This window comes from Pelophylax lessonae (assembly GCF_965119305.1).
Source record: "Pelophylax lessonae genome assembly, chromosome: 4".
NCBI lineage: Eukaryota > Metazoa > Chordata > Amphibia > Anura > Ranidae > Pelophylax > Pelophylax lessonae.
This window is the reverse complement of record NC_138771.1, coordinates 310,347,568-310,370,070: the sequence shown is the minus strand read 5'-3', so window position 1 is coordinate 310,370,070 and position 22,503 is coordinate 310,347,568.

The following is a 22,503-nucleotide window of genomic DNA, read 5'->3' as shown; positions in this document are numbered from 1 at the left end:
AATATACCTTTTTCTTTTTGTAGGCTTAATCCTCAAATATTATTTTACGCCTTTGTTATGCACTCCTGTCCCTGGTCTGGTTGGACTTCAGTAGACTGGCCCGTAGGCCTCCCCCCACCCCCTTTTTCACTTTCAAGGACCTTAAAGATACTGTCTTTCTGGTTGAGCAAGCGGATGGACATCACTACTGGGTTTTAATCTATTTGGCTGATGTATCTTGGGCTTCTATGTATTGACATGCAAGTGTTTTTCTGCATTTGAGCGACAACCAAAAGATATGGCTTAATAATAACTGTTGATGTGTACATATACATAAATTCCCATTTGCTTCATTTCAGAAATGCTGCACTCTTGCTCAATATACACCCATGAGGAAAGAAAGAAGTTTCTGAAAGGCGTCGGGTGTTTCTCCTAGGGCTGCTCATTTACAATTTTTTCAGTAGCAGTCCTTGTGCTTTTATGCTGAATGTGCACATTTGCCAATTTATGTATTGTTTTAACCCTTTCATCATCAGCTGCTTGTATGTGTTTCTTTTAACATTGATATTTCTAATAAATATGGATTTATATTTTTTATACATATGTAGCAGGTTTTCCAGGCCTGTGGCCTGATGTGGGTATGCCATTGTTACCGGTTACCTCTCCAGCCCATGTGAGCTGCGACCCTGGGTGTGAGAACTGACACATGGACGACTCCGGCATCTTGGTTTTGTGGTTTTTATTGTAGAAAAGGGTATGGGAGAAGGGAATTAGTGGGATACTCCTTTAGGCTTAACTAATTACACTTGGGACTTAATCCTAGAAAAATGCCCGTTGGCGCTTCCTTGACGCCAGCCGACGCCAGCCAACGTTCACTAACACTGAGAACACTCTGTAGCTTGATAAAAGTGCTGGATCCTCGACAATAAGTCCAGAAGACCCAAGACTGTGAATTGTAGAATTACTGACACTGCTGTACTGCAAAGTCACTGAATACTCCCCTCCAGCCTTGCACTGGCTTGAGGTAGTACGCTGTAGATTTCTGTAAAGCTGCAACTCTCAACTGTCACACTCTGTCCAATTCAGGGCCCATATGCAGGTGCCCCTCTTCGGGGTTTACTGACTACGTACCCCCCTCTAAAACTTCAGGGTCCTCAACCTAGGTACCCCCTTTCAGCTAGCTGGCACTGGATCCCAGAACCTCTTCCGGAGTTGTCCCCTCTAACTCTGGCAGACCCCCAGGGGCAATCCGCAGTACTTACGACCTGTGTAGGCTTTCCTGGGCCTGGACCTCTGTCTGCTCCGCAGGCTCTCGGCACACCGGATCCCCTCAGCTCAGCTCAACTCTCTCTAGATTCTCAGGCGACACCCAGAGACATCCACTTCCTCAGACAGTAGGAGAGACAGCTGTACTCTCCCTCCTGGGACTCTGCTGCCGCCAAAGACACCCTGTCACGCACTTCCCCCAAACTTATACCCACTCCCAGAATCCTTTGCAGCATAATCTGCCTTCTGGGGTAGTTGCAAGCTTGGATGTGTCCCCTGATTGGGCTTCCCACACTGCCCTATGAGAAGCCTCTCACAGGAGCCAGTGGGGATACTTCTCCCCTCAGCAGGCACATCTGGAATCCCTGACACCCTAACTAAATAAAATCACAGCCCTGCTGTTAGGCAGACAAGGCCCACTATACATGTACCTAGCACCTACCTGTAGGGTGCTACATATATTTTTGTGACTTTGGATATATTCTTTATTGTTAATGAACATGTCAGGCCGCTAAAGTCCCATTAAGGGGGTACCCATTTTCCTCCTTTTCTTCAAAAATGCCTAAATGGGGGAGCAACTGAGCTTGTGCAGAACCGGGTGAAACAGTGTATTACTGGATTTTAAACAATATTTTTTTGTGTTTTACATAGCTATACCTGCAAAATGGGCCAGCCTGAACTGATCTAGCAGGACTTAATTTTCTTATTAAAATTCCACTTTCACAACCAGGATCCCTGAGCAGGAAACAGTTACATTTAGCAGCGGGAGTAATACTGCTGTTTAAAGTTTCTTTTGCAGCTGCGGTTGGATGTTAACTCAGCCCAACACCCATTAGTTTTGCCGTTCACCAAATCTCCCGAAGAATGGATGAATCTCCATATACTTTGTACACAGTGAAGATATCTCCCTCAGATTATTTCCTTTTCTGGTTGAATGCTCTTAGCCAATAATGATGGGTTATTTCTTCTATTGATTGAATATTCTTTAACTATGCTGGTCAAGTTGTTATTTTCACTTAGATGCTACTGCAGGTAGCGCAATGGAAGAGAGAGGGGTAAAAAGAAGTGGCGGAGCTAGACTTTTAAAACAGGGGTGGCAAGGTATTAAAAGGGATATAAAGGGGATCTATGGGGACCCTGCTCTAAAGGGGGATCTATGGGGACCCTGCTCTGAAGGGGGATCTATGGCATAGATCCCCTTTAGAGCAGGATCCCCATATACAGTGTCTTGCGAAAGTATTCGGCCCCCTTGAACTTTTCGACCTTTTGCCATATTTCAGGCTTCAAACATAAAGATATAAAACTGTAATTTTTTGTGAAGAATCAACAACAAGTGGGGCACAATCATGAAGTGGAACGAAATTTATTGGATATTTCAAACTTTTTTAACAAATAAAAAACTGAAAAATTGGGCATGCAAAATTATTCAGCCACTTAAGTTAATACTTTGTAGCGCCACCTTTTGCTGCGATTACAGCTGTAAGTCGCTTGGGGTATGTCTCTATCAGTTTTGCACACCGAGAGACTGAAATTTTTGCCCATTCCTCCTTGCAAAACAGCTCGAGCTAAGTGAGGTTGGATGGAGAGCGTTTGTGAACATCAGTTTTCAGCTCTTTCCACAGATTCTCGATTGGATTCAGGTCTGGACTTTGACTTGGCCATTCTAACACCTGGATATGTTTATTTGTGAACCATTCCATTGTAGATTTTGCTTTATGTTTTGGATCATTGTCTTGTTGGAAGGCAAATCTCTGTCCCAGTCTCAGGTCTTTTGCAGACCCCATCAGGTTTTCTTCCAGAATGGTCCTGTATTTGGCTCCATCCATCTTCCCATCAATTTTAACCATCTTCCCTGTCCCTGCTGAAGAAAAGCAGGCCCAAACCATGATGCTGCCACCACCATGTTTGACAGTGGGGATGGTGTGTTCAGGGTGATGAGCTGTGTTGCTTTTACGCCAAACATAACCTTTTGCATTGTTGCCAAAAAGTTCGATTTTGGTTTCATCTGACCAGAGCACCTTCTTCCACATGTTTGGTGTGTCTCCCAGGTGGCTTGTGGCAAACGTTAAACAACACTTTTTATGGATATCTTTAAGAAATGGCTTTCTTCTTGCCACTCTTCCATAAAGGCCAGATTTGTGCAGTATACGACTGATTGTTGTCCTATGGACAGAGTCTCCCACCTCAGCTGTAGATCTCTGCAGTTCATCCAGAGCAATCGTGGGCCTCTTGGCTGCATCTCTGATCAGTCTTCTCCTTGTATGAGCTGAAAGTTTAGAGGGACGGCCAGGTCTTCGTAGATTTGCAGTGGTCTGATACTCCTTCCATTTCAATATTATCGCTTGCACAGTGCTCCTTGGGATGTTGAAAGCTTGGGAAATCTTTTTGTATCCAAATTCTGCTTTAAACTTCTCCACAACAGTATCTTTTTAGTTTTTTATTTGTTAACAAAGTTTGAAATATCCAATAAATTTCGTTCCACTTCATGATTGTGTCCCACTTGTTGTTGATTCTTCACAAAAAATTACAGTTTTATATGTTTATGTTTGAAGCCTGAAATGTGGCAAAAGGTTGAAAAGTTCAAGGGGGCCGAATACTTCACAAGGCACTGTATCTCCCTTTAGAGCAGGCCAGGGCAGGTCCCCCATAGATCCTCCTTTACAGCAGGCCAGGGTGAGGTGAGGTCCTCCATATAGATCCCCCTTACAGCAGGCCAGGGTAAGGTGAGGTCCCGTCCCCCATATAGATCTCCCCCTTACAGCAGGCCAGGGTGAGGTGAGGTCCCCCATATAGATCCCCCCCTTACAGTAGACCAGGGTGAGGTGAGGTCCCCCATATAGATCCCCCCCTTACAGTCAGCAGGCCAGGCATTGGGCAAGGGCAGGTTCCCCATGAGATAGATCCCCTTTCCTTTACAGACTTCTCACTACTCAGTCAGTCACTAGTACAGTCAGACAGTACTACAGTAGTAGTCTCTTACCTACCTTTTTTTCACCTGACTCCCCAGGCGAGGTTTTGACCTGGAGCACCACAGACAGACACCAGCTCTCTGTCCTCTCCCCCGCCGCCTTCTTTGCTGAGCCTGAATAATTGATGGCGATTGGCGATGCTGCTGATGCTGAGTCCTGACTGGACTCCTGTCGTCCGACTCCTCCTCTGCTCCTCGCCGCGCCGGCTTCTTCGATTGCTCACTGCCTGGTTCTCTCCCGCGCTGCGCTGGGCGGCCGCTGCACAGGCTAGTCCCTCCCCCAGACAGTCCCTCTCAGTCTCCGCACCGCACGCCTTCCCCACCAGTCTACAGTGGGCGGCACCGACAGGATTGGGTTCGGGAGCTGAGCGGCCAGGGGCAGAGAGCAGCAGACACAGTGGCGGCAGCCATGGCAGAAGCACTGCATGAGGGTGATTAGGGAGTAATGTTTCCAGCGGGGTGGCAACAGGGGTGGCAAGGACTTTGTCTGGGGTGGCAATTGCCACCCCAGCTAGCCCTCTGGCTCCGCTACTGGTAAAAAGAGAGTGGATCGTGCCAAAATTTGAAAGTTGAAATGTACACTTACAGCTAACACTGTCACTAGCATTTCCCAACAGTGTACATCAAACTGGTAGACTCTCTGTTGTTTGAAAAATAAATGAAGTTTAAACAGCCTGTCTTAGGGTATGTGACATATAAATGCAGTAGACTGAGTGCTGACCAGACCTGCAGCTGTATCTCCTGGATGCTGGTAGACAGAATAATACTGCTATTTCAAGCAAGTAATTTGTGATACTGCTGCACAATGACTTCCTCAGCGAACTGTGTGCAAAGTCCATAAAAAGGCAGATCATACCATACACCACTCATTTTTATTCCCCTTATAAAATTTTGCCTGAAGCTGGTTTGGTGACCCTGTAAGGTTACAGTGAAGCCTGAGCCAAGCCATTCCTCTTTTCTGAACACAACCCCAGCTTTCCATCTGCCAGCTCCACATCTGCTCAAGTTGTCTGGCTTTCTGCACGGCTGCATGCTAATGTCAATGGGGCAGTCTTGCAGATAAAGCAATCAGTCATGTGAAAAAGTCAGAGACTGAATCGGTGGGGGAAGTGGCCCAACTGCCTGAAGGAAACACAATTCTTTTCTCTTAAAATAATTCTCATTCCTGCTACAGAACTGTAAGAAATGAATCCAGCAGAGGTGCAGAAATCCACACGTGCTGCCACTGTTTCAATATCATGGTTTAGCTGCCTCTTATTTTCTGCCCCAGGAATGATGGGTTTTAAATCAGAAAGGTAATGTACACAAAATGACCAATTTAAAGGAAAACTCTAGTATATTTAGTGAGAGAACATTATGAGTTACTATTGTAAAAATGACCTGAAAATATTTTTTGATATTGCATACCCATTTTTAGATACTTGGTATGCCATATTTCCATAATGATTTTTAAGATGTAGAGCCCATTCTCAATCTGATTAATAAACAATACAGTGAACTTCCTTGATGAATACTTGCTGAGATAAAGTCACTTGTAAAATTAACCACCAGAGCTTATACCTTTTTCAATGAACCCCCTATACAGGATGATGGACAGGAGTTTGAAAAAACAGTACTCTGCAGATTTTCAACTCTAAATGGATTTTTACAAAAACAGAGGTCAAGACATGCCGTTTGAGTTCCTTATTCAGTTATGAAAAATAAAGTCATTTAGATGATGACCATCCTCTTGAATGCAGCTTTTAATCCTTCGCTTGAAATTGTCCATCACTGGGCCAACAGTTGTTGATCAATCGTGAGCACTTCTTGCTGGATGGCATCCTTTATTCATTCAAATTACAGGGTTTGTGATGGTACACACGGATCTTCAGGTACCCCCATAGGAAGAAATCACATGATGACAAGTCAGGAGACCTTGAGGCCATGACATATATCATGAAACATGAAATGAGGAACCCAGGAAACATGTTTAGAAGAACTTCCATTGGTGGGTTGGCAGTATGTGCTGTGGCACCATCTTGCTGAAAAAAAAAAATTCTTATGTTTATTCGTCGTCTTCGCAGTTCTGGCCATAAGAAGTTGTTCAGCATATGAATGTAACATTCTGAGTTAACAGTCAATGTTACGCCGTTTTCCTCAAAAAAATATGGGCCGATAACGCCAAAAGGGGCAACCACACTGTAACATGTGCAGAGTGGAGAGGTCTTTTGGGAGCCAAGTAATGAAGGTTCTGCTTGTTAACTGTTCCATTCAAATGAAAATGAGCTTTGTCGCTCATCATGATTATTGCATTTTTATTTTCTTCCAAGAATACTTGTAATCTCTCACGTTGAGCTGTTGAACAACCTGCATTTTGTATGGATGGAATCCTAAACCCCTCTGTAAAATGATTCTCACTGACTCAGCCCTAACTCACTTGCATGTCTTCAAGCAGACCTTCCCCTTTCGGGCTCCTAACCAGTGTCTCTCTCACCCTTGAAATGTTTTCCGGTGTCCTTGCAGTGCGGACAGGGCCTGGTGGTCTCTTGTTCATAATGTTTCTGGTTGTTCTGAAATGTTCAATCAACCTGAGGACCGTGTTGCAACTGGGAACAGCCCCATTTTGACCAAAATTGAATTATCAACAAAAGAGCCCCTGAGTTACTGTGATAGACTCACCGCTGCGAAAAAAGCTATTGAAAGCAAACAAACGATGTTGTAACATCCACTGCTTCACTGTGACTGAATAGGCATTCCAGTGGGGGGGGGGGGGGGAGTACACCTAGCTCATCCCCCTCCCCTCACCACTTACCGTGTACTACCTGTTCTGAAAATGTCTGACTCCCGTTGGCCCCCCTGCAGTATACCTGTGCTATGTCCATGTAGGGCAAAGCAATAAGTTCACTTTAATGTCCCCAGTCCAACGGCACATTCTTACCTCACTTTCCTTCATTCCTGTATTGTTCTGTTCCAGAAGCAGTAAGAGAGAACCCAGTGTAAATCCAAAGTCCATCCTGTCAGAGGGAATTTAGAACTAATATGTATACTTTTTTTAGGTTAGTGATAGTAGCAACTATTAAAGTCAACAGATCAGGGTAGCTTGCATTATCAGAAAGGTCTCAAATGATAGTCCCTGTATTTCTGGCTAAGTTTAGGCCCCTTTATATGCTGTACTCTACTGTGTGCTCACATTAATGTGTTTTATTTAGCTGAATAACATGCATTTCATTAAGGCTCCATTAACACAGGCAGCCAGGAGGTGGTGAAAACAGGCAGTTGATCCATGTTTTTACCATCCCCCAAGTGCCCACCTACCAGCAGACACGGTACTGCTCAGGTGAGTACATGGCCACGATGCTTTGCATCATGAGGAGGCAATTTTAATGCAACATGCTAAGTTTGACAGGCAGCATCGTCTGTCAAACTCTCCCATGTAAGTGAATGGGATCCCACTGCAACTGTAAACCAAACGCTTGACAAGCGGTAACGTCTCCTGAATACCTACACACCTCATTTCACCATTCTCTGAAAAGCATTTCACTGCACGGCTAAAAAAAAATATTAAACCTTTTTCTTAATGCAGGGCACCACAATACACTGATGGTACCCATCTTTGAGTTCTGGTGAGCTGAAATGCATGTATGTCCGCAAGCTGCATTTGAGTATAATTCAGAATAAATTGCATTGTAATGTACTACACCACCAAAAGTGTGGTACCAAGCTTGGCAGCACCGCGACTTGAGTCTCACATAACCCTCTTGTATTGTATTGTAACTGTACTGCACTGTGCAAACTGTTGACAACAGTTATATATATATATATATATATATATATATATATATATATATATATATATATATATATATAGTAGAGAGTCAGCCTGGGACAGGCTGAAGAGAGGTTTAATTATAGAGGGCAGTTACTTCCCTTTCAGACCTGTTTATTAGGCAGCTGGTCTGAAACAAGGAGCTGATTGCTAGGAGCTGTTGGTGTGGAGCTGTTTGCCAGGAGTGAAGAGACACCAGTATGCTGAGAGGGAAGCACCATTGCTGTCTGTGACCTCTATTGGGTGAGCAAAGCCTTAGGAGAGACTGTAGCTCGGGCTAGAGCTGTGTTATAAGTTGCCTATAAGCCTGTTTGCTCCAAAGACTGTGGAATATTATTTCAAGACAAGCCTGTCATTTTCTGTTTGTTTTGCTGAATAAAAGCACATTTAATTTCACTGGACTGTCTCTGAGACGGCTGTTCACCCCTCTGATCCCCTACAATATATATATATATATATATATATATATACACACACACACACACACACACATAGAATGAATGAATAATAACAATAATAAAAATAACATCTTAATGCATAAGTGAGAAGCCAGACTTATACAGTCAGTGTTCAGGACCATGGACAGCTATGTAAATTTGGACTTCTCTTTCCATAAAGGCAAGTGAGAATGTCATCTCAGAACTAGTTCACCTACTAGATGACAAAGATGAGGTTGTTCGCACTTTACCTCAATGTTCTTTGTTCATTTGCTGTCACGGATACAATGCATACAAATAGGGAATGACTAACTTCTCCTACGTAAAATCATTGCCCCAAGGGGGGATAAAAGCATCCAAGTTGTCCAGGATTGGTGAGGTTTCTCTCCCTTTACATTCTGGTGACAAATAACAAAACTAATGGGAAATCTTTCCAATTTAGACAGACACAGCAACAAAAATACATTTTACTACTAGAGCGAGTAAAGGTTAGGATTTTATTGCTGTTTGTTTTGATATCCCCATGACCCCTGTACACTGAATTTCTTATTCTGATGTCGCAGACTAAAGCATGAAGAAAAAACCTGCTCAAAGTGTGGGCTGGAAATGGGCTTTAAACACTGCAAAATCATAGTAATAGTATCATTGCAATAGAGTAATAAAACATCATGATAAGGACTCTGATAAATGAGATTGCATTACTCACCATATATACAGAGTTTGGCCAGCAGAGGTCCTCAGCACATGAGGTCCTTGCAAAGTGGTATACTAAGCCAGCAATAGCGGTGACAGTGGATCCCTTGTCAAAATCTTATTTAGAATATTTGTATGAAAATCAATTCATGTGAGGTATTAAGATATGAAGGTATTAAGATACGAAAAACAGTTTAAACCACTAAAATTAGGCAATTGTTTAGTATTAAGACTAAGCAAAAGATCAAAAAGCTTGATAGAGCATACAAAGAACAATGTAAAAGCAGGTTGTTAGCAGTAGATTTCAAACAATCTAAGATAATATCATGAAAATTTTTGTTTTATCGACCACAGTAAAGTATACATCCATTTCTGAGGGAGATTTATATACAGAATACAAAGCACAAATATTTCAACATCATTAAAGGGGACAAATTCTTTCAAAATCTTTTAACAGGGCAAGACGCAAAATGCAGCAACCTACTGCATCCAACCACAAATCACCTGTGATTGCTTACACTGGTCCAAATTGATGAAACTTGAAATATGATTGGTTGCAATGTCTTACTGCACTTTGAGCATTATCATTGTTCTTTGGGCTGCCTAAAAAAATAAGCCCACTTAATATGTTTTTATAATGGGATTCTACATAAAGAAATGTTGTCTCCCTAATTTAATTACGCACTGCCGAAAGCCATAGTGTACAGTAAGACACAGCAAACACGATCTGACTGTACACTCTAAAAGGCTGAAAGCTGCATGAGCATGGTTGCCATGACTTAATTTGAACCAGTGCTTTTTATAAAACGTTAGTAAATAAGACCCATTGCAGCAGGAAATATGGCCACTTGGAGGTTGATAGCACAGCAAAGTTTACTAACTTACTTCTTCACAGCCCTTACCTTAAACATTTCCACTGTGTTGTTTTGAGCCAGCTTGGTACACCTGCAATAACCCTTTTCCTTCTGACTCTGAATTATTCTGAGCGATAAGAAGCTGTTAATAACACTAGAGTTGCCATAGTTACCATGGCACACAATGTTTTGAACATTCTGTAGCACTGATTGCATTTAATCAAACCTCAGTATTATACTTGCCAATACATAACACCTATAGAAAGCCATTCATTACAAACACATTCAGGCTTAGGCTTTATTTTCACTGATTTCAGTACACATCTGACTTTCCACTGAGCTCTACTACGGAAAGAGAGAGCAAAGCCATGTTAGAACACATATAAAGTGCTAGACTACATGTTCTAGACTGCTATCTGTGTTGACCTTAAAGGCAGCCACAGACAAAGATGGTGACCATTCAGCTGTACTACCTAGCTATCCCTATGTAGTATTAAAAATGATTGAAGAGGCTGTAATTTTCCATTTCTCTGCTGACGCATTTTGCCTCTAGTAGTAGAATTTAGCTTAAGGAAAATTGGTCTCTCCGAACTAATGTTAATTCCCCAATGAGATCTGCACTTCAGCACATTCAGCTCACTCTTCATTATCCATGTCACCAGTGGAATCTGTACTCCAGCATACACAGAATACTTTTCAGTAACTATGTCACCAGTGAGATCAGCTTTCCAGCACACACACACAGAGCTTAGTCCCCAATATTAGTGTCACCCGTGAGATCTGCACGCCAATATATACAGCACACTCCTTAGTGTCCAAGTCACCAGTGAGATCTGCACTGCAGCACACAGCATACTTTTCAGTGTTCGTTTCACCAGTGGGATCAGCTAAACAACACACACACAGCTCAGTCCCCAAAATCAATGTCACCAGTGAGATTTGTACTCCAGCACACAGCATACTTTTCAGTGTTCATGTCACCAGTGGGGTCAGCTATCCAGCACACACACAGCTCAGTCCCCAAAATCAATGTAACCAGTGAGATCTGTACTCCAGCACACAGCATACTTTTCAGTGTTCATGTCACCAGTGGGATCAGCTAAACAACACACACACACAGCTCAGTCCCCAAAATCAATGTAACCAGTGAGATCTGTACTCCAGCACACAGCATACTTTTCAATGTTCATGTCACCAGTGGGGTCAGCTATCCAGCACACACACAGCTCAGCCCCCAAAATCAATGTCACCAGTGAGATCTGTACTCCAGGACACAGCATACTTTTTAATGATCATGTCACCAGTGGGGTCAGCTATCCAGCACACACACAGCTAAGCCCCCAAAATCAATGTCACCAGTGAGATTTGTACTCCAGCACACAGCATACTTTTCAATGTTCATGTCACCAGTGGGGTCAGCTATCCAGCACACACACAGCTCAGCCCCCAAAATCAATGTCACCAGTAGGATCCGCACACCAACACATACAGTTCACTCCTCAGTGTCCATGTCACCAGTGAGATGTATACACCAGCATACACAGCATACTTTTCAGTGTCCATATCACTGGTGTGATTGGCTATCCAGCACACACACATCTCAGTCCCCAATACACTCCTTAGTGTCCATGTCATCAGTGAAAGCTGTACACAAGTATACACCGCATACTTTTCAGTGTCCATGTCACCAATGGGATCAGCTATCTACCACACTCCCAGCTCATCAGTCTGAAATACCTATTTCACCCATGAGATTGGCACACCAGCACATACAACTCACTGCACAGTGTCCATGTCATCAGTTAGATCTGTACTCTAGCACACACACACACACAACTCAGTTCCCAATACTAATGTCATCAGTGAGATCTGCATGCCAATACACACAACTCACTGCTCAGTGTCAATGTCAACAGTAAAATCTAAACTGGGAATAAAATTTAGCCCTGGAAATAATTTCATACCAGCCCCATAGCATTATTATACCAGCCCAACAGCATAATGTCATTATTTTCTTGTTTATAAAAGGGAAAACCATGCATTTTAAAGCACATTTGAAGAGTGTATTATATAGATAAGACAGATATGAAAGCATATAGGGCTTGTAAGCTGGGGAACAGGTAGCAGGTGGAAAGCTCCCTGGGATGAGCAGTCTTTCAGGCACAGATACCAAATCCAATGAGGTAGTGACAAACAGTGCGGTGTTTATTGGTGCTATATACAAGTTTATAAACAGGTGCTGTACAGTGCTTTAAGGAAAACAAGCAGGAATAATAATAATAAACAAAAGCCTAGCCGTGTCCCGGCACTTACTACACACAATGCAGTCCCTAACTAATGCCTCGTACACACGCATCGATTATTGGCCGGTAATTTTCGGCCAACGTCCGATCGGCCGATTTTCGGCTTGTTAGTATGATGCACTCGACAACCAACACCAAAAAAATCTGGTGTGCAGGCTATAAAATTTTTGTTGGCCGTCAACATAACGGCCGATTTTCCGTCAGTCATTACAGATTTCGGCAGATAAAAATCTGATGAGCAAGACTGGGCATGCTCAGAGAAGAAAAAACATGTGGAAAGTAAACCAGCACATGACATCACTTCTGAAGTAGATTTTTGTTGGCCGAGAAAATTCGTGTGCAGTCTAGGCACATTCCAACCAACAAAACACAACTTGGACAAAAGTCGGACGATCGATCGGCCGATAATCGTTGCGTGTGTACAAGGCATAACACAGACTGAGCAAGCCTACAGCTTGTCAGCTTCCAAAGACACACACTGACAGTGTTATCAACCTTTTGCTCTCCTAGACAAACGTTGTCTGTGTTCCCAGGCTGAGAGAGAGATGCTGTCTGTCTCAGGTGAGTTTAAATTGGCCGGGGGAAGAGGAGCAAGATCTGAACTAGATCATGGATCAGAGATCCCTAAAGGTATACGAGAGATGCCTGGGTGATGTATAAACCCTGAACAGGACTTTTCCTGGCTCTCTCTGGGACGCTCTGCTACAGGCTTTAGATATATAAGAGTAAATTCCGGCTAAAAGTGGTAAAAGTGTAGACGTGGTACAAGAGATGTCATAAGCAGTGTGGGCATGGTAGAGGAGATGTCAGAGGCTGCGGGCATGGTAGAGGAGGACATGTCAGAGGCTGTGGTCATGATACAGGAGATGCAAGGGGTGCAGGCATGGTACAGGAGGACATGTCAGAGGCTGCTGACATGGTACAGGAGATGCAGGGGCTGCGGACATGGTACAGGAGATGCAGGGGCTGCAGACATGGTACAGGAGATGCAGAGGTTATGGACATGGTACAGGAGATGCAGAGGTTGTGGACATGGTACAGGAGATGCAGGGGCTGTGGACATGGTACAGAAGATGCAGGGGCTGCAGACATTGTACAGAAGATGCAGGGGCTGGGGACATGGTACAGGAGATGCAGGGGCTGGGGACATGGTACAGGAGATGCAGGGGCTGAGGACATGGTACAAGAGATGCAGAGGCTGAGTACATGGTACAGGAGATGCAGAGGCTGCAGACATAGTACAGGAGATGCAGGGGATGCGGATATGGTACAGGAGATGCAGGGGCTTCGGACATAGTGCAGGAGATGCAGTTTTCGGGCATGGTACAGGAAATGCAGGGGCTGCGGGCATGGTGCAGGAGATGCAGTTTTGCGGGCATGGTGCAGGAGATGCAGGGGCTGTGGGCATGGTGCAGGAGATGCAGAGGCTGTGGGCATGGTGCAGGAGATGCAGGAGCTGCAGGCATGGTGCAGCAGATGCAGGGGCTGCGGGCATGGTGCAGGAGATGCAGGGGCTGTGGGCATGGTACAGGAGATGCAGGGGCTGTGGGCATGAAACAGGAGATGCAGGGGCTGCGGGCATGGTACAGGAGATGCAAGGCCTGCAGGCATGGTACAGGAGATGCAGAGGCTGCGGACATAGTGCAGGAGATGCAGGGGCTGTGGGCATGGTGCAGGAGATGCAGAGGCTGCGGGCGTGGTGCAGGAGATGCAGAGGCTGCGGGCATGATGCAGGGGCTTCGGGCATGGTACAGAAGATGCAGGGGCTGTGTGCATGAAACAGGAGATGCAGGGGCTGCGGGCATGGTACAGGAGATGCAGGGGCTGTGGGCATGAAACAGGAGATGCAGGGGCTGCGGGCATGGTACAGGAGATGCAAGGCCTGCAGGCATGGTACAGGAGATGCAGAGGCTGCAGACATAGTGCAGGAGATGCAGGAGATGCAGGGGCTGTGGGCATGGTGCAGGAGATGCAGAGGCTGCGGGCATGGTGCAGGAGATGCAGAGGCTGCGGGCATGATGCAGGGGCTTCGGGCATGGTACAGGAGATGCAGGGGCTGTGTGCATGGTACAGGAGATGCAGAGGCTGCGGGCATGATGCAGGGGCTTCGGGCATGGTACAGGAGATGCAGGGGCTGTGTGCATGGTACAGGAGATGCAAGGGCTGTGAGCATGGTACAGTAGATGCAGTGCTGAGGGCATGGTACAGGAGATGCAGGAGCTGTGGGCATAATACAGGAGATACAGGGCCTGCGGGCATGGTACAGGAGATGCAGGAATATAAAAGAGGAAATATACCCGCGCCCTTATATGGAGCAGCGAACTCAAAAACACCTGAAATGTCTGGTAAAAAATATAAAATACAGAGAGTCGCACTAAAATAACATCAAGGAATCTGCTCTCAAACAGAACCATTTAGTAGAAGTGCATAGTCCAGATCTAAACTTGCAGCATCAATAATGAGATGGGTGGTGTGATCCACTTCTGCGATAGTTCAAGTAAAAATAACGGTAAAATATATCCACCCTGGTGTGTTTTGAGATGACATACAGCAACTTAGTGAATCCATCCACCACATAGAGCCTCTTACCAGAGGGGAGAAGTTAATGCACAGTGAGTAGTTGAGGACTACTACCACCTATATCCAGCACAGCAGCTCCAGTATAATAAGCCACAGGGAGTATACCAACCAATAGATAGCCTCCAACCAGACTGGACAAGATCAGCTCTCACCAGGTACATATGCAGTAGGGAATAAAAACGGGAAAGCCCATAGCGTGATACCGCTTAAAAACAGTTTTATTGAAATGTACAAGTTGCACTCACCCACAGGTGGATAAAACAGGCATGTAGCAGCTAGGAAGCACCAACAGCGGAGCAAACACTTCCGGTTCCCGGGTGTGACAGGTGACGTCGGCTCGACTCCTCCCGAAGCTTTTCGTCGAAGGATGTTGTCAAGGGGGCTGCAGGCATGCTGCAGGAGAGGCAGGGACTGCGGGCATGGTACAGGAGATGCAGGGGCTGTGGGCATGGTACAGGAGATGCAGGGGCTGAAGGCATGGTACAGGAGATTCAGGGACTGCGGGCATGGTACAGGAGATGCACGGGCTGCAGGCATGGTACAGGGGATGCAGGGCTGCGGGCATGGTACAAGAGATGCAGGCTGCGGGCACGGTACAAGAGATGCAGGGCTGCGGGCATGGTACAAGAGATGCAGGGCTGCGGTCATGGTACAGGATATGCAGGGCTGCGGGCATGGTACAGCAGATGCAGTGATGCGGAGGGGTCTTACTTACCTATCGGTGAGGTGCCTTACATTTAAAAATGGCACCACCCGGCACATCAGCACATATCACTCACTCCTCAGTGTCCATGTTACCAGTGAGATCTGTACTTCAGCACACATACATCTCAGTCTCCAATAGAAATGTCACCAGTGAGATCTCCATGCCATTACATACAGCTCACTCCTCAGTGTCCATGTCAACAGTGAGATCTGTACTCTAGCACACACACAGCTCAGTTCCCAATACCAATGTCTTCAGTGAGATCTGCATGCCAACACATACAATTCACTCTTCAGTGTCCATGTCACCAGTGAGATCTGTACTCTAGCACACACAAATCTCTTTTCAGTGTCCATGTCACTGATGAGTTTGGCTTTCCAGCACACATGGCTCAGTCCCCAGTATCAATGTCACCAGTAAGATGTGCTCCAGCACACATAGCTCACTTTTCAGTGTCCATATCACCAGTGAAGTCTGTACACTAGCATAAAAAGCATAGCGGGAGCCAATGGCTAATATGTGCCCATGTTCAACCAATAGTCAATCAAAATTAATCTGTGGTCTAAATGTAATTCTGATTAGTTTCTAGTGGTTGTTGCACACTGTCTTATCAATTAAGCCTCCTTCTGCAGATTTCCCCAAGAGATCATTGCACAAACATCATTGTTACAGTCTCATATGTCTCTAAGCTCGTGCAGAAAAGCTTCAGTGTGAAAAAAATGCACTGATGACACCCATCATAATGCACACAGTGTCATGATGAGATTGATTTACTAAAACTGCAGAGTGTAAAATTTGGCGTAGCTCTACATAGAAACCAATCAACTTCTCGTTTATTTTTTTTTTTGTCAAAGCTTAACTGAACAAGCTGAAGTTAGAAGTTGATGGGCTACCATGCACAGCTGCACCAGATTTTGCATTCTACAGTTTTAGTAAATCAACCCCAATGATTTACATTGCAAAGGTAACTACACCCCAACCAACATCTACAGTGTCCCTCAACACATTGGGGTTGATTTAAGTGCAAAATCGGGTGCAGCTCTGCATAGATACCAATCATCTTCCAGATTTTTTGTCAAAGCCTAATTGAACAAACTGAAATTAGAAGCTGATTGGTTACCATGCACAGCTGCACCAGATTTTGCACTCTACTTTTTCAGCAAATCAACCCCTATGTGATGGTATGAAGCCCTGCCACTGTGAAAATGGTTGAGAAGAGGACAATGGGTTCGCACATATGCAGAGTGCAAGACTCCAGAGTATTGATTATGAGTGAAGAAATATTCATTACCTTACCTGCTGGATCCTGCAAAATATGCACAGTAGACAAAAATGTTTTATGGTGTACACACTATGCATTCTATATTCCTGAACCATTGGTTCAGTTCCTCTTATATCAGAGCAGCCTGCCCCTAGCACTCCCCACTTCACCCATACCAGTTTTATACTCACCTGCTCCTGGTTCATTGAGATATTGCCTACTAGTCTGCCTTTATCCTAACTTGAAAGTCCATAGAAATGAATAAGATTGCAGCCAGTGATATCTCGCTGGTCTGGGGGAAGGTTGAGTATACCCTGGGGGGAAGGGGTTGTTCTGATATAAATGTAACTGCACCTTTGGTCTCTGGTCCTTTTTAAGGTTTAAAGCATGCAGGATCATTTGATAGCTAAGTAATGTGGGATTTACACACTGTTCACACATTTCCTACCTGTAGCAAAATAATACAGTGCAAATTAAGTGATTGCCAACAAGAGGTTAATCTGTGAGTACTGCTGTTTAGGCTTTAAATTGATAAAAAGCTGCGTTGTGCGTAATAAAATGGAATGCAATGAGAGAATTGATTATAAGTCTCCATTTTACTTTGCATTTACCCACAATATAGTCGTATGCATCAGTGCGTGTGTGGGCAGAAAATTTATGAAATAGTCTACATGGGAAAAACATGTTCTGAAGAATGACGTAAGAGACTGAAAAGAACATTAGAATGATAGCCGGGAACAAAGAAGAAGGGAAAAAAAAAAAAAAAAAACAAGGACAGTTTAAGCTGGAGATAAATGCATTTGGATTTTGTGTTCTAGACGAGTGCATCTATCCTTCAAGTCCTAAAATGAAAGGCTTGGTAGTCTGTTTCCTAGGTGATGCCTATGACTCTAAGCTCATATGTTGTTCAGATTTACCCAGTTCAGACACTTTAGAGACAAGATGACAGAACTGCTAGTCGTTCTGTGACTCATGGTTTATTTTGGATTTGCTGGTCATGTCAAAAACAGTCTCATCATGTGGTCTGGGTAATAGTGTGTGAACTGACTCTGCTGAAGCAGCTCAACTGTGACTATGGCTACTGTACAAACAGCCAAAACAAGGGTAATATTTTGCCACCACCTCATAATTAGGTGTAGATATATTCTTTTACACTTGCCCTAAATAAACTTCAAGGGTTACTAATGATGCCTTTACAAATGCTCTTGCCTAGGAACAGGACCAGCCCTACCATGGGTCCTGCTGGGTCCATTGGACCCAGGCAGCACTCGGAGAGGGGCAGTAAATTGACTCCCAAGAGTTTTTTTCAGCAGTTTTGTGTGTCAGTGTGCAGCGCGTTATGGGCGACATTTCCCCATCTCATACTGCAACCCGTAGTGCAAACTGTTGAGTATGAGCGTCTCCTCCGGGGGAATGTCCCTCACGTGATTGCGATGTGCGCAATGACGTCAGACATCAGCGCACTCCATCTCACAAAGGGCAGGCTGGATCTTCTAGGGCGGTGTCCGTGGCAGACACAGGAGTGAGGAGGACTGAGGACAGACAGTGGGTGTTAGGTGGACCGGTCAGGTGAGTTATGGAAGTAGATAACAGTATATATAATATTTTCTACATTTTATATTTATATAAAATAATGAATGGGGGGATCCTTTTGGTGGGCGCGATTTTTTTATTTTGGGGGGGCAGCATTTTGTTCTTGGACCCAGGCAGCACAATGTCTTTGGCCAGCCCTGCCTAGGACGACCTTTTAATTTTGCATGCGGGTAAGCAACAATGGAGCATTTTTTTAATCTAATTAAAGAGGGCAATGAGGAATTGAATTTTGCAACCTGAAAACCACGGGACAACACAAATGTTGCTTCCTGAATGCTTTTTAGTTTATCTAATAGATTTTTAGCTGCTACTCATGAAAATATCTTTAAAATATCCTGTGAGTTAACCTATCATGTACTGTTTTAACCAGTTCTGGACCGGTAGGATTTGCCCCCTTAATGACCAGGCCATTTTTTGCGATTTGGCACTGCGTTACTTTAACTGCATGGTCATGCGACGCTGTACCGAAATAAAACTGATGTCCTTTTTTTTCCCAAACATAGAGCTTTCTTTTGGTGGTATTTGATCACCTGTGCGATTTTTATTTTTTGCGCTATAAACAAAAAAAGAGCGACAATTCGGGAAAAAAAACAATATTTTTCACATTCTGGTATATAACATCCCCCCCCCCAAAAAAATTTAAAAATCTAAATTTTTCATCCTTTTAGGCTAATTTGTATTCTGTTACATATTTTTGGTAAAAAAAACCCCAATAAGCGTATTTTGATTGAAAGTTATCGCGTCTACAAACTAGGGGAAAGATTTGTCGTTGTTATTTATTTATTTACTAGTAATGGTGGCGATCTGCGATCGTAAGCAGGACTGCGACATTGCGGTGGACAGATCGGACCCCTCTGTTGGTTATGCTGCAAGTGTAGCTGGGTGTGCTGCTGACTGCATGTGCCTCTCTCCTTTAATTTCTCTCTCCCATAGTCATTGTGCGGCAGCAGCTGCCTTTCCCCTTAGCTTGAGCCAATGGAAGCATCAGAGAGAGGACTTGCTGTGTAGCAGTGGATCATGAGATATATAATCCTTAACCCCTTTGCGCCTAACGGTAAAATAACTCTTAATGCCTAAGCCCAATTTTGCAACTTTGACATGTGTTAGTAAAACCAAACATGCATCATCACAACTACCAATTGGATTATACCTTGTTTTTTTTTTTCAGGACAAATTGGGCTTTCATTCGGTGGTAAATTGTAATTGATATCTACTGATTTTTTTTTTATTATTATTATTATCTAAGGAAAACTCACCCAAAACAGTAAAAAAAAAAAAACATCTATTTAAAACTGAACTGGGTATTTCTTGGTACTACCATAACCTACCACCAAAAAACAACCTAAAATAAATTCTCCTGCTCCTGACGATCACAGCAATACCACATATGGTTGTTGTTTGTACCCGTAGTATAGCCCAGAATCAATAGTGCGCAATTTACTTTTTTCTTTTTTTATCCTACCTAAAACACACTGACGCTAACACTGATACAAATTTAAAAAAATAAAATCCTGTACAAAAAATACTGAACTTTGACCTTGACCCTTAACCTTGACCTTGACCCAAATATAACCCTGTGACTAACCTAGATCAAACCTTGATCTAGGTATTTTTTTTTTTTGTTTTGTTTTAATTATTATTATTATGATTTTTATTTTTTTCCACACACACTTTTTTTTTTTTTCTATCTCTGCAAGAACAGAGAAAGATACAATGTATCTGTCTCGTCCATTCACAGAGACAGAAGACACAGGTGCGGGCTTCACAGGGACTGATTACTGTGATAGGCAATCAGAGGCTATCACAGCAATCAGGTGACCCGGAATCGGACACTAATTAGGACAGGTCCCGAGGCTCTTGGTGAGACCCATGCAGCACGCTTCCAGCACAAAGGGAGATACTCAAATATGTGGCCCAACTGCAAAAAGGCCAGTCCAGTGAGGCCGCACATTTGTGTACAGTCAGCGTAAAGGGGTTAAAGGGGCACTGCTCAATACAAGTGAATAGAGACAAATGACTGCAGAACTACAGGCACACAATTCCCTGCATACAGAGAAGGAGAGATACAGGGGTTTGTTTACTAAAGGCAAATATGCTGTGCACGAGCAGTTGCTCCAGAGCTTTGTAAATGAGCAGATGCTCTGCTGACTTCCATCATCCAATCATGTGCAAGCAAAAATGCTTTTTTTTTACTTGGGTATTGGGTATTCTTTTTAAAGTGAAGCTTTTCCCGCCAGGGGCGCAGGCCAGGGGGGGGGCGCAAAATACATTGGCAGTGTTAGTGATTTTTTTAGACCTCCGCTCAGTCTGCGCTCCCCAGAACCCCCAGGCAGCATGCAGCTTCATCCAGGTGTAAAACATTGAGAGCAGCTGAGCCAGCAGACCAGGAGACTGAGACTGCCTGTCACTGCATCCCCAGCACACCTCCGGTCTTACACACACTGCTGTAGCCTCAGCATTCTTCCGGCTCTACCGTTTTTTTTCCCCTCTAACAAACTAACAGCTCCTGCAAATGATACATCCATCCTTGCTTCCATGTCTCTGGTCTCTTACTCCGGGTCAGCAAGGAAGGTGGCTCCCTTATTCCTCTTTCCCTGCACCAATTCCCCCTCAATGCCCTACATCAAGCCCTCTGCAAGTTCAGGCCCCTCTCTCTCTGTCACCCCCCTCCTCTCTCTGCAACCCCCCTCCTCTCTCTCACACACCCCCTCTTTCTCTCCCTCTCTCTATCTCTCACCCCTCTCTTTCTTGTTGTTCACACCTGAGACAATGATTGCCCACTAGAGAGCTCTACACTGGGCAAACAAGGGACACATCAGAAACTTTAAATTCCCTTTTATTTTTTGTTCGTTAAATTTTGTAATTTTTCATGGGGGGGGAGGGAGGGGCGATACAGCTCCTCGCCAAGGGCACTGGAGACCCTAGGTACGTCACTGGCTACAAATTGGAAAAATATCAACTGGAACTTTTTTTTTTTCACAATCTAGAACTTGTGCTTCAAGTGCTCAGGAAGTGTACAACTTGTCAGTGAAAATGTGCAGCAAGTTAACAAGACTTACAATTCAAGACTGCCACAAATTTGTGACTAGCTATCCTTGCTGTCTGAGTTATAGTACTGCTAAGACAGGGAAAGGAAAGAAGAAGCTGCTCCTACTGGATGATTCCATTTCGCAAAACCAGATAACAGTAATGTCTCTTCCCTCTTTTAACACAGGGTACTAAACTCAGTGAAATGGCTATTGAAAGCAGGGTCCATATCTTCCCACAGTGGGAAACATTTCCCTGCAAGAACACTGGAGTGACCCCAGAGTTTTTTCTAAAACCCTCATGTTGTGATGGTTGCCAGCTTCATCTCTTTAATGGAGTACAAATTATCAGTTATTTTCTTAACATGTTTCTTGAACTTCAGCTGACAGTATAGCATGCCCAAACACAATGCCACCATAAAGCTTATCAGCTTCTGCTCCCTTTCAGTTGGTAGTCATCAGTCTGTACAGAACAGACTGGAATGTGTACTATAAAAATAAGGGGCCCAGATATTCTCTTTGAGGGAGCTTTTTAGTATGCATCTTGTCCAGCCGTTGATGAGAAAGCAGTGTTGGATCACTGACTAAAAAAAAAATCATTGGCCAAATAATATGCTTGCCTGATTTTGTAATGATTGGAAAGTTCCAACTGTCATGTGGAAGAAGATAATTCCAAAAAAAAGGAAGAGGTGCATGAGTTTAAGAGGATACTAGGGTGGAATGGCAGCAAGGTTGTGTAAGATCAGGTTGTAGTATCTTAAACATTATAAGGAAATGTAGACCCAGATTGTCAAAAGCTTTGTACTTAGGTGTTTGAAACATATTATTTCTCTAGCTGGAACCCAGCGGAGAGACTATTACAGAGAAGTAGGCTTGAAATAACAAGAGGAATATAGATGGACCTATAAGTAGAGCTCAAGATGTAATGAAGTTATGTCAGTGTGTTCTTTGATAGGTCACCGAGGATGGCATTAAAACAGTCAAGCTGAGATATGATGGGGGCATTTTCAGACATTGGAATATTGTGCGTTT